The following is a 12382-nucleotide window of genomic DNA, read 5'->3' on the forward strand; positions in this document are numbered from 1 at the left end:
GGATGTAGAGTCTTTAAGAGTACTAACTATTGTGAACTTATACTTCTTAATAATATAACATGGAATTTTTTTAATTTACCCTAAGAATTTGAATTCCATATACAACTCACTAAGAATTTGAATGATAACGGACAAAAAAATACCTAATGATAACGTGTTTGTTCATTCATTCAACTAATGTTATACAATATATACAATACAACTAATGCTAATGATAACAGACAAAGAAATTCCATATATTAACACCAATATATACAATACAACTAATGCTATGAAATATAGGGTTGTAAAAAACCGCAACATTCATTCATTCAATAAGTGAATATACTATCTTAGTATACAATCTTATCAGTTATCATTGCTCTTTGCCTCTTTTGTCAATCTATATCACAAATCCTGAAAAAAAAACATCTTTAATTGAAATAAAGATAATAAGACAACCACACACTAAATTAAACTATAATTGATGACAACCACACGTATAATTGCTTTGGTAGGTATTTTATGAGGGGTATCATACGTATAAAATTTTTATTTTGTGCCTAGAATGTTTATATAGTATCTTAGATGTCATGTACCTCTACAAAGTTGGTAGGAGTGTAATTGAACTATGTTTCTTTGTCTCTTATCATTAGATTAAGTTTCACAGTTTTTTTAAATATCTTAATTCAACGTGTTTGTTCATCCTTACCCTAATAAGAATCTGAATTCCATATACAACTCACTTCGGCATAGTTTATTTGCCAAGGCTAATTAAAAAGAGCGTGTTTATGGTTTAATGTAGAACATAACTCCCTCCTATTCAGCCGAATATTCTTCTTTCTCTAATATATGTGATGAATATTATAATATTCAGCCGAATATTCCTCTTTCTCTAATATATGTGATAAGTATTATAATGAAAGGGGACATTAGACTGATAGGAGGGAGTATTATACAAAGTACTCCGTACTTGCGTTACAAACAATCTACCTAGTATAAAAGCTGAGTTCTTTCTTGGATTTCTATTGGTTGCTTAAATTCAGCAGTGGTGGGCCCCAACAAAATTTTGGGGAATTAATTACTCTCTCTCCACATTTGCTGATATTTTCGTGTTTAATTTCCGTCTTGAACAATAGTTGTTATTTATTCCGTGTAAATATTCTACCGACTAAAAAAAATCTACATACAAAATCTATTTACAAAACAAAATTACAATAAATTTCTATGATAGCTTGACAAAAGATTAGAAATTACAAGTTATGTCGACCCCTACCAAAATTTCATGAATTAACCGCTCTCAGAAATAGAGAAATTCATATATTTGGTGTTAATCGGTCTAAATAACGTCTAATGATTCTGGCTGCTAATACAAAAACGATATTTAAAATCTAAAATCGAAAAATTAAATAAAATTACATTATTACGAAATAAAATATTACAAATTACATAAATAAAATCTAAAAATCATAAAGTAAATTAGAGACAGATGAATACAAATTATAATCCGTTATATTCATCAAATGTTGGACGACCTTTGCTTCCATTTTGTTTTGCTTGACATCAAGACAAGAAAAAAAAATACAATAATGTAAAAAATAATTAAAAAAAACCAAATAATTTAAACAAAAATGAAAAAATATAAAAGATCTCTGAGATCGGTATCATACCACTCATCATCGAGATTTAATGAAAACTCGGTAACAATAACTAAATGCCGTCATACCACTTTTTGTGGGGTGGCATTTTAGTTAGCTGCCAATAGTAATCATACCTACCTCAAGGCTAAAAAAAACCGAGTTCATTCGACCCCATTCATCATCGATATCGAACCTTTATAAAATCTCAGAATGTCCACAACTGTAACACAATAAGAATCGGAATATTAATATTAATACTGTAGTTCATTGAAAATACATACACAATAATGATATTAATTATTAACATTAATTATTAATTATATTTAAGTAAATTAATTAATTAAATTAAAATTACAGATTATCAAATAACTTCCCACACATCATACCACATTACCACTACTACATCCACAATCCACAATCTGCCATTATCAATTAACTCCCCCACACTACCCAAAACCCATATTTAACTCCCTCCATATAACCATCAAACCTTTCCAACCACTTATTTCCAAACAAACAACACATTAACAAAATACATTCAACAATGTAACAACCGACCCAAAAAACGATTGCTGAAATTCAAGAAGGAGACTTCAATGTATACATAAAAGCAAGGGTGATAAGGAAATGGAAAAAAGACGATTGGAACAATCACGGAAAAGGGTATTTTCATAAAGTTGAATTCTTATTGGTTGATGAAGAGAAAAATGTTATTCAAGGATTAATCACAAAATCACTTATTAAGAAATACGATGGAAGAATTCAAGAAGGGAAGACATACAAAATTGGTAGATTTCAAACAATTCGTAAAATAACAACTAATTAAAATTATAGTCAACATCAGCCAAAACTAAATTTATTAACATAATCGTCTCAGATTACTTAGTAAGAACATTCATATTGGTTCCAAAATAGAATTTATTAAAATAATGGTCTCAAATTAATTATGGTCTCAAATTAATTACAAGAGTAGAACTAATTCCGTAATTTAAACCCATGAAAAATTCTAAATAATGCGCTACAAAGGAAAAGACACAAGTAAGCATCTCATAAGATCAAGTTTTAGATACATATCTTTCTATGCATCAAAAATTATGTCAGAAGTAGATCTTTTTAGAATACTTGAGTCAATATCCCATAATATCATTATCATTATATATATTTATAGGACAACCTGAAAAATCAATAAAAATAGTAATTAGATTGGCAAATTCCTTCAATTAAATTAGAGGGAACAAATTAAAAAAAAAAAGATATGAAAATTAGTATGACTTAACTTTTGTGAAAATATCCCAAATAAATCATCATTACTCCCTTTCCTCTTTATGTTGTAGATGAGGCATTGAAATAAAAATACTTAGTATGGGTGAATCAGAATATTACATCAAATTTTAAAAAAATGAAATTCAATAATTGTTCAATGTAAATGACAGTAATTGTACGTATCTCAATAAGTGTAGGCATACTCTGATTGCTTACCATTTGAAACAATCTAAGAGAAATCAAAACATAATCGTTAGAACAGAAGATTTAAAAATAATTAGACAAAATTGGGCCTGTTTTCATATTCTTTAGGATTATGGTTTGGGTCAGTTTAAGTTTCAGTTCGCATATCTGGGTATTAAGTCGCTTGACTCGGGCATGGACTCGGGCATAGACTCGGTTGACTCGGGCATAGACTCGGTTGACTCGGGTTTAGACTCGGGCTTCTTAGTCGGATTGGTGATTTCAACATTTGGGGTTGAATTTCAACATTTGGGGTTGAATATCTGGGTTTCAAACCCAGAAATTAGTGTATCAAATTGAGGTGAAGACAAGAACATTAACACAAAAATTATACAATGAACATGAAATAACAAATAAATCACATAAACTGAACATGCACAAAATTTTATTTGTTAATTCGAAAATGATAATAAAAAATCATTGATGACTTAACATCCTTGAGACGAAAAAAATCACAGAAATTCAATGTATACACAAATTTGAACAAATCGGATAAATTAACTTCCTTGAGACGAAAAAAATCAAAAATCATTATCAAACATGTCACAAAAATTAAGATCGACAAATTTGTCACAAATATAAACATCATAAACAAACCCTTATACAATATTCAATCATAATATTGAAATTAAAACGAAATATGGACAGATCTATGAAACCTTTAACAAAATTCAATCGAAAATTTGAAAAAACTATCAAGAAGCATGATAATTACAACAAAATCAACATGAAAAAAGGAATAGTTAAACGAAAATAAAATTGACATACCGAATAAAGGGCAGAGACGACGGGAAAGCAACTGAAAAAGGCAGTAGACGACGGCAGAGAAACGATGATCACATGATTTTAATCGTTGATGATAAATCAGAGAGCGGCTCCATTTGAGGAGATTTATGAGAAATCAGAGAGAAGTGGGAGATGTGAGGTGAAAAATAGGGTAAGGGGTGATTATAGAGAGTGACGGCCGAAAAATAGGGTAAGGTGTAAAGAGGGGTTGAACTGAGTATATATATATATATATATAAGGGGATTTTAATTAGGGTTTTATAGGATCGAGTAGATGGGCTGGTCATTATTTACACAGTTTAGGGTATTATTGGGCCGACTCTTCTTACCAACATTGTTGTTTATTGGGCTTTGTTTGTACTTAAAAAAAACAATGGGCCAACAAATTATCTGAAATTGGACCCGTCATTACACCTTGCACGGGACGTAGTAACAATCGTAATAACATATACGTCGAATATTCAGTTGTGGATTTTTTAAATTGTCACGAGATTGCAAATTTAATCATGCTCATTTATATGTTTCGTATCTAATTTTAGCGATTGTTACTACGTCCCGTGCATTTTTTGCACGGGTTTAACACTAGTTTTAGTTAATATTACTAGACCAATATAACAAAGGCCTTAGATTGCAGAGCCAAACTAATGATTAGGGAGAGACGTGCTAATATTTTAGCCATACAGTAACTCAGAGATGCAAAGGGGGCCTCCTAAATCTGATTGTTGATGCCTGATGGTGGGGTTACACCGGTAAATGCCTGATGGTGGGGTTAATATCGTTTTTTATTTTCTTGATTATGGAGTAGCAATCGGTAAATGTTGCTTACCTTGTGAGTAGCCGCTCTACAAATTTTGCTTCAAATCTCTCTACAAATTTCATGTGAACATTAAACATTTAAATCTATGAAACTGAGGTGGTGTGCTAATTTGTAGGAACAAATACTAATCACGTATCAATGGCAATCCAAAGCAGTTGCTGATTATATATGACCAAACACTAGTGAACATCATCTGAACACACAGCAAAATATGTACTGATATTGTTTCGCGTATAGAGTTCCTAATTAGTGATTAGAAGTTAGAACACATAACTAGAATTACTGAGAAGCAACCATAATTAAATTAATGTTAAAACAAACTTGATTTGTCACTTGCATATTGTGAGACGGGCAAAATCCGTCTTCAGCTTGTGACAAATAGTACCCGTCCTCAATGAGAATTTGTTAAAAACAAACCCATATAATTCGTTGATAACTTGGATCACTTGTGCAGGTGAAAAACAAATGTGCAGGTGAGTGGAATGTAAACTTTGTACACCTTGTGAAAATTATGCCCAGTTTCATGCCTTGATAATCGTCCAAGGAAAAATACATGAGAAGCAATAAAAATTAAACTGAACTGGAGAGGTGCGCCTGGCCCAAGCAATAGTGCAACGCATGGGCGACGCGTGAAGGTCCAGGCAGCAAGCTACCTTAATGGGCCTCCCCTCTTAAAAAATAAATTTAATATCGTGTGAGCCAATGGCCCACATATCAGATATTAAACTGATAAGAACAGATACTACACTTGATCTTAGCCAAAAGGCCGAGAAAGGTATGCTTATTACAATAGCTCATTGCCTATTTTATAGTATGACAAGTCCTTTCCTTTGAACTATTTGCTCGATGTGGGACAGAACTAATTTTTTATAACTTTTCTGTTTATCATTGCAGCCTATCACTCTCTCTATTGTGTAATGCTCCTACATGGCTACATGAATCCTAATCTCACCTAAAGCTATAGCCTGGTCTCAAACTTATTAATGTAGTCTCTAAATATTTAGTTCACTTTTCACAGGGGTGAAGGGGACTTGATGCCTACACCAGAACCTTTGATATATATTATTAAAACAGAACTACATTTGTCACCAACATCCGACGACATACCCGCAAACTTAGATTTGTAAACAAGAATGTCAATAATGCTCAAAATAGCCATGTTCTATAATTTTCAATAGTTCGCCGCTTTGTCAAAACGCCAAGAAGCAACGCCCAGAAGCCAAACAAAAGTACACTAAATTAGCTCCACATGTCCGTACCAAAAAAACAAAGTAGATTTTCTAGATACTAGACAATCCGCAACCACTATGTTATCCCAGATATATGTGATAACGTGCAAATCGTGTTTACCGAGTCAACCACCCTTTTATAAGAGTGACAAACTCAAAATTTAGGAGACATTGTCCCAACTCTTGAATAATTACGGTAAACACAAGGAGAACGAAGGAAACAAGCAAAAGAAATTATCAATTTAAACCCCCACAAAGTCAATTTTTCTAACAATGTAGTGTTTAGACAGATTCAAATTTCCATATAGTGAAATATGCTAATTTTGCAATCAGGATCCGAGGATAGGATCCTCGAATCCTCTTCAGTAACTGCAGTACTTTTCTAACACACAAAGAAAGGGTAAGTTGGTAATTTCAGCACCTTTTGATTCCCCCCCTTCCTTTGTTAAAAAGTACTAGACTTGTCGAGTTAACTGAAGAGAAGCTTTCCTCCTAATTTTGTGCTTAAGGTCTAGCCAAGTTATTTGTGGGAACGTATTGGTGGGACTACGTACTCATAAGGGATTACTTAACACTTAATAAGACAATTTTCCAGATGGATTTCCATGATATTTACTTGTATGATTTGCATTACTTATGTCTTTTAGTTGTTTTCTAACTTGCAATATGTTGAGATATTGTGTTGTGCTGATGACAAGTATTTCAGATGTTATTTTCTTTAGGCAGTTGTGCTATTAATGTGTATGTTTTTCAAGTTTTGAACTATGATTATCAAGTTTGGAAGAATTTTAATGAGATATAAAGCTAACAAAGGCTAATCCCCACAAACCCATCTCATCCTCTTGCTTGTTCGGGACCACAAATTCTCAAATTTTGATCCAAACCCGCATTAATCACACCTTTAGATCCTCACTTTTATAACTAGTAGACTAAACATACATGATTCATGACAATAACATACATGATTCATGTTTATTTATGACTACATAGCTCTTAACCCTTTGCAAGTCTATGATAAACATATATTGATATTATACCCAATATATTTTAAGCGTAGTGACGTTCTTGCATACGAGTCGGATAACTCGTATCTTGAACAAGTACACCGGTAAAAAATAAACATATATTGATATTATACCCAATATATTTACAGCGTAGTGACGTTCTTGCATACGAGTCGGATAACTCGTATCTTGAACAAGTACACCGGTAAAAAAAAGGGGGAAGTGCGTCAGACAACCATGCGACCATCCCAAGCCCACGAGTGGACTGAGGAACGATCCTCTACAGCAAACCACTGGTCCGAAGATCAATGGCAGCCGTTAATCACGCTCTGATCGCATGGCTATGGGTTCATCAACCACACTTTGTTTCCTCGCTCAGAGATCTCGAGGATACGGAGAGTGCGGCTATGTAACAGATCCTGTTCAAGTAAGGTCGTGTCAAGTATCCTTTGCTGGGCTTCTATAAACATCAGTTTTCTCGAGTACTTCCCCGGTATGGGTTTTATTCATCATTAGACAAGTAATAACAATATGAGCTTATGTACCTGATTAGAGCGAGGAAATTCGCCTTATATATGCTTTGATATCGAAACGCCATTGTTTGATTGTTCTGCAAAGCACTTCATATGGTGTTCCAGATGATCTATCTAGAACTAAGCAATAATCAAAGAGTGAGTGATTATCACGATTAACTGGGTTTAATTAGAAAATAAAATGGAGGATAAAAGTGAAAGCTAAGCTAAAAAAGGAAGAATGAGGAGAGAGATTACCTTGGTCTTGCGGAAAATTCCGACTTGTGGTACAAATTCTAGAAGAGCTATGAGTCTATCACTATATCAGTTTGCTAAGAAAGTTAATACGACACTCCTCTTAATTAGTCGTCCGTGTTTGACATAGTTTGCCCGGTAGCAAAGACATTCCTCCTAATCAGTAGTCCGTATTGAACACCGTTTCGGACACCGATACTTATCGGACACACGCCTAAACATGTCGAACACCTATAAATCCGTGTCTAATAAAGTAATTTTCTTTATTTATTTGGACACGTCTCAATTCAAACATGTGTCCATAGTATTTGAACACATTTTAGGCACACTTTCAAACGAAATCAAGTTGAATTTAGGCTGAATAGTGCGTTGTTTCATGGTGGGGAAATGAGTTAAATTGAGGGTGAATACCGTTCTCTACACGAGGAATGATATGTCAAAAAGAGATTGGTTCGAATATGGGTTTGGCCACTCCGTTTGGGTAGGAAATGAGAATAAGTTATAGTCAAGGTAAAACTTTACTTTCACTTATTTAAATTTAATATCAAATACACGTATAAAAATAAAATCGTACGTTATTTATAACTATAAAAATATATTTTATTAGATTTAAATAACGTGTCCTTGTCCTGAATTTTAGGGGGAAGTCGTGTCACTGTCACGTGTTCGTATCGTGTCTGTATTTGTGTCCGTTTTGGTGCTACTTAGTGAAGGACTAGCAAAAGGTTGAGGTTTTAAGCAAGTCATGCTTGGTATGGAATCATTTTAGATACCGTGGCTATAACTTATAATGTCACACGAATAACATTTTAGAAACCTGAATTGAGCAAATCCGGCACGTACTTTGATTGACCCAATGTTTACCCTATCCAAAACCACTTGACCCGTAATTGACCCAATCTGAAACGATCCGAAAAGACCCAAAATTACAAGTTTTAAGTCTTATTACTACTATATATATACATCAAAATAAAGGGTTCATTGGTTTACAACACATGAGCCATCATATGAGCCGGTCTATGGCTAATTGGAAATTAAATGAACACCATTACATATAGACATGAAGATATATATGCATTTTTCGCAAATTCATAGTCGGTTGATGTTGATAAGGAATTCTACAACTTACTACGATTTGCATTTCATGGAGACTTCTATTCTGTCATTTAAATATTACTCTTAAATGTTTCTGGGAGTTAAAGACAAATATTACTCATCAATTGGAATAGCAGAACTAGAATCTTCATCATCTTCATCAGCACTAGACGTCCTTGAGCTAATAAGGCTTCACGGACTACTTTTTCTTTGGCGGATTTGGCTCTTTCCAACACGTCCTCCTGCTCATATAAACAATATGGGGTAAATATAACTGCGAAAAATTTTCATCTGAGCTGGAGGGGTAGGGATAAAGTCAGTGTAATTTGGGAAATCTTTAGACCGGAGAACTGAGCCTGGTCATTTATGCCCCGTCCAAAAAGTCGACCACCCAGACAGGACCTGTATGAGCTTCCACCTGACGGGAAATCCTCCAGCATAGTTCTTTTTCATTGTAGATACACTATATGAATCTGGCAAATTAAAGATTCTCAAATTACCTGGGTATACCGAGGTCAGATGTATTGCAAATCTTTTGGGGAAAGACAAAATGGAGCAAGTTAAAGCACCAATTCTCTGATAAGTCTAGGCCAGTTTAGCACATTTCTTTTATCAGATATCGCAAGGAAGAAATCGATGCATGTCGCTTACAAGGCATCAAGAAAGTCAAAGCTACGGTCTATTAGTCGAACATCTAACTTATTTCCCTAATTTAAAGACTTTGTACTCCCAAATTAACTTTTCTGATATTAATAAAAACTCATTTTGTTTCCTTGGTTTGTATTTCAATTATTGCAATGCAAAATTTGTCGTTACAAATTTGGTGAACTCTACGTGAGGGAAACAAATTTATAACGACAAATTTCATACTGCAATAAGTGAAATACAAAACAGGGAAACAAAATGAGTTTTTATTAATATCAGAAAAAAGTGAATTTGGGTACTGTTTACGAATTTTCAGACGATTTGAAACTATTAGTAGTTCGAAGTGAACTTGGGTATTGTTTACGAATTTTTAATTAAGTCGGTACTGTTTATAGAATAGGGTTCGTACTCCTTATATACCTAAAATGACTCTAAAGATTTGGTTAGATTAGTAATTAATTTTGTAATAGTTAGTTTGGAAAATAGTGTTTATTTATTCACCCAGATAATGGCTAGAAAATCTCAAACTTGAATTAATGGAAGCTTCACACGAAAGCTTTCCTCCAAAAATTTATGTATGCCACTAAAATGCAGCGAGCACACGGTATTCTTTAGTAAAAGGCGAAAGAATAGTTCGCTTTGTGCTCATTGCGTGACTGCATGTGTTTTACTATCGAAACAATAAGTCTTTATACTGACATTTGGAGCTAAAAATCGTATTCTTAGTAATGTGGGACATTTGTTTCGTCCTGTTTCCATCTTGTGAAGTAGTAGAGGCTTAGAGCAACTCCAATGGTCTAGTTTTTGGACCTGCTTGCAATTTACAGAAATTACCTAGCTACAACATAATGTAGATACCCAGTATCTGCACCTTCCAAAAACCACCCGATGATGATCGGACTATAACGTGTTTTTGACATGCGTGCGTGGATTGGCTATACATGAGACGGTTTAATGCACTACTCGGATATGAAAAATGATTTCATAAATGGTTTTCTAACTTCAATTGCATTAAAATAACACTATTTAGAGTTAAAACCGTCTTCGGGCCCAAAACCGACTCAGAAACCCGCAACTCGAGTCAACCCGAGTCAACCCAAATCTCGAATGTCGAAAATAATGCCATGAATGTCTTTATCATGTCATTTACATTAAAATGACCCTAATTAGAGTCAAAACCGACACCGAGCCAAAAACCGACTCCAAATTCAAATCCCGACTCACACGGGTGAAACCCGAGTGAAGCACACAAAACACCTACCTCAAGTAACACCCAAAATAATCTTATTAGATGCCCATATTGTTGGAGCTTGTGTCCTCCACAGTTAGTGTGATAACATATATAAATCTCTTATAGGCTCACAAGGGTATACTTAGTATTTTATCAGTTGATTAATGATTACTTAATATATAACGGTTGGCTTGCTAGAAGTTTGACGTTATTATCATACTGATGGCGGTGATCAACTGGTCCCTAAAAGTCACACCTAAAGGATGTGTTTGAGAGATGTGATTGTATGAAAACATAATCACATTGATGACTTATATGACTAAAAGGTTAGTCCATGTATTTGACTAAAAGGTTAGTCAATGTGATGATGAGACGATTATTTAATACAATTAAATAATATTAGCTGAGACGAATTAACTGTTAATTCGTAAATTGAATATAAACTGTTATATTTAATTAATGTATATAATGTTAGCTTAAACGAATTAAGATGTTAATTCGTAATTAAACATAAACGGTTATATTTAATAAGCAAATTATAAATATGCGATATTTATAGTTAATGTATATATTATACAATATTGTCATAATAAATGTTGACATGACCGGTATTGATAAATCGATCGCAAATGTTATAAGTGGACTTATTAATACATGTCGATATATATGACAATTGATAAATAATACACATAATATACAATTAGACAACAACCAAAAATAAGAAGATTATATCCTTATTTGTTTTGGTTGTTGGGGTCACTCGGTCAAAACCGAATAAGAGGAAGAAAAATCTTCCCTTATTTTTCTCTTTTACACGGTTTTAAAGGTAGAAAGAGGGAGATTATTTTCTCTAATTATTCTTGACCTAATTCACTCATCACACAAAACAAAAACCCTAAAAATTAATCAAGAAATTAGGGATCTCATTCTAGCAAATTGAGGGGCATTTCTCATAGCATCTTGGGGTGCAACGATTAGGAGAATATCGATTTCGATATTGTTCTTAGGCCAAAATTGCTAGGACCAAAGGTTGATTCTTAATCTCTTCTATTTTGTTTATGCAATTTCATTTATGACTCGTATTTTCATTATTATAATTTCGTTATAATACGAAATTTAGAGGAAGTATACCGATATTTCCCACAAGTGGTATCAGAGCATAGGCTACGAAATTATTTTGTATGATTTTCATAAATGAATTTAAACAAAAATTTGATGAAATTTTTTTTTTCTTTTCGGCCGAACACAAAAAAATTTATGCCGAGGTGTTTTTTTTTTTTTTTTTTTTTTTTCGGTTTTGATGTTTTTTGTTTCCATTTGATTTATTCATATTGTTGTTTTAATTAGTTAAGATGATAATATGATAAATTTGTAGATGTTTTGATTTAATGAGAATTAAATTAAAATGTAAATGGAAATTGTTTCATTGTTGATAATTTGTTTTTGCTATATAGTTTTGGCATAGAAGTTAATTTAATCATGTTCAAATCAATTGTGATGAATCATATATACGGATAATCGATTTTGTCATAATTTGGATATTCATTTTAAGAGGTTAAATTGAATCATGAAGTTTGAATCTATGTTTAAATTAAAAGATGATGTTTATGTCGATCATGTTATATTAGCAACATTAAACTTATTGTCCACATAAAAAAAAAATTTTTCGAGAAAAGTAAGAAT

The 12382-nt window shown here is 33.0% G+C and overlaps 1 long non-coding RNA gene and 3 other non-coding genes across 4 annotated transcripts; all 4 read right to left on the minus strand.

Moving 5' to 3' along the window:
- Window positions 1-215: 215 nt before the first annotated feature.
- LOC141652189 (uncharacterized) lies at window positions 216-7816 on the minus strand. Its single transcript, XR_012547017.1, has 3 exons — window positions 7732-7816; window positions 7507-7614; window positions 216-396 (listed from the first exon to the last, which is right to left on the minus strand). It is a non-coding gene; the product is annotated as an uncharacterized LOC141652189 (long non-coding RNA).
- Window positions 5312-5507, minus strand: LOC141654398 (U2 spliceosomal RNA). Its single transcript, XR_012547959.1, has one exon. It is a non-coding gene; the product is annotated as a U2 spliceosomal RNA (small nuclear RNA).
- LOC141654126 (small nucleolar RNA U3) lies at window positions 7183-7398 on the minus strand. The gene has a single exon (XR_012547697.1). It is a non-coding gene; the product is annotated as a small nucleolar RNA U3 (small nucleolar RNA).
- Window positions 7817-10008: 2192 nt separating the features above from the next.
- On the minus strand, window positions 10009-10126 carry LOC141654138 (U5 spliceosomal RNA). The gene has a single exon (XR_012547705.1). It is a non-coding gene; the product is annotated as a U5 spliceosomal RNA (small nuclear RNA).
- Between the last annotated feature and the right edge of the window lie 2256 nt (window positions 10127-12382).

Source organism: Silene latifolia, chromosome 4, assembly GCF_048544455.1.
Source record: "Silene latifolia isolate original U9 population chromosome 4, ASM4854445v1, whole genome shotgun sequence".
NCBI classification, from domain to species: Eukaryota; Viridiplantae; Streptophyta; class Magnoliopsida; order Caryophyllales; family Caryophyllaceae; genus Silene; species Silene latifolia.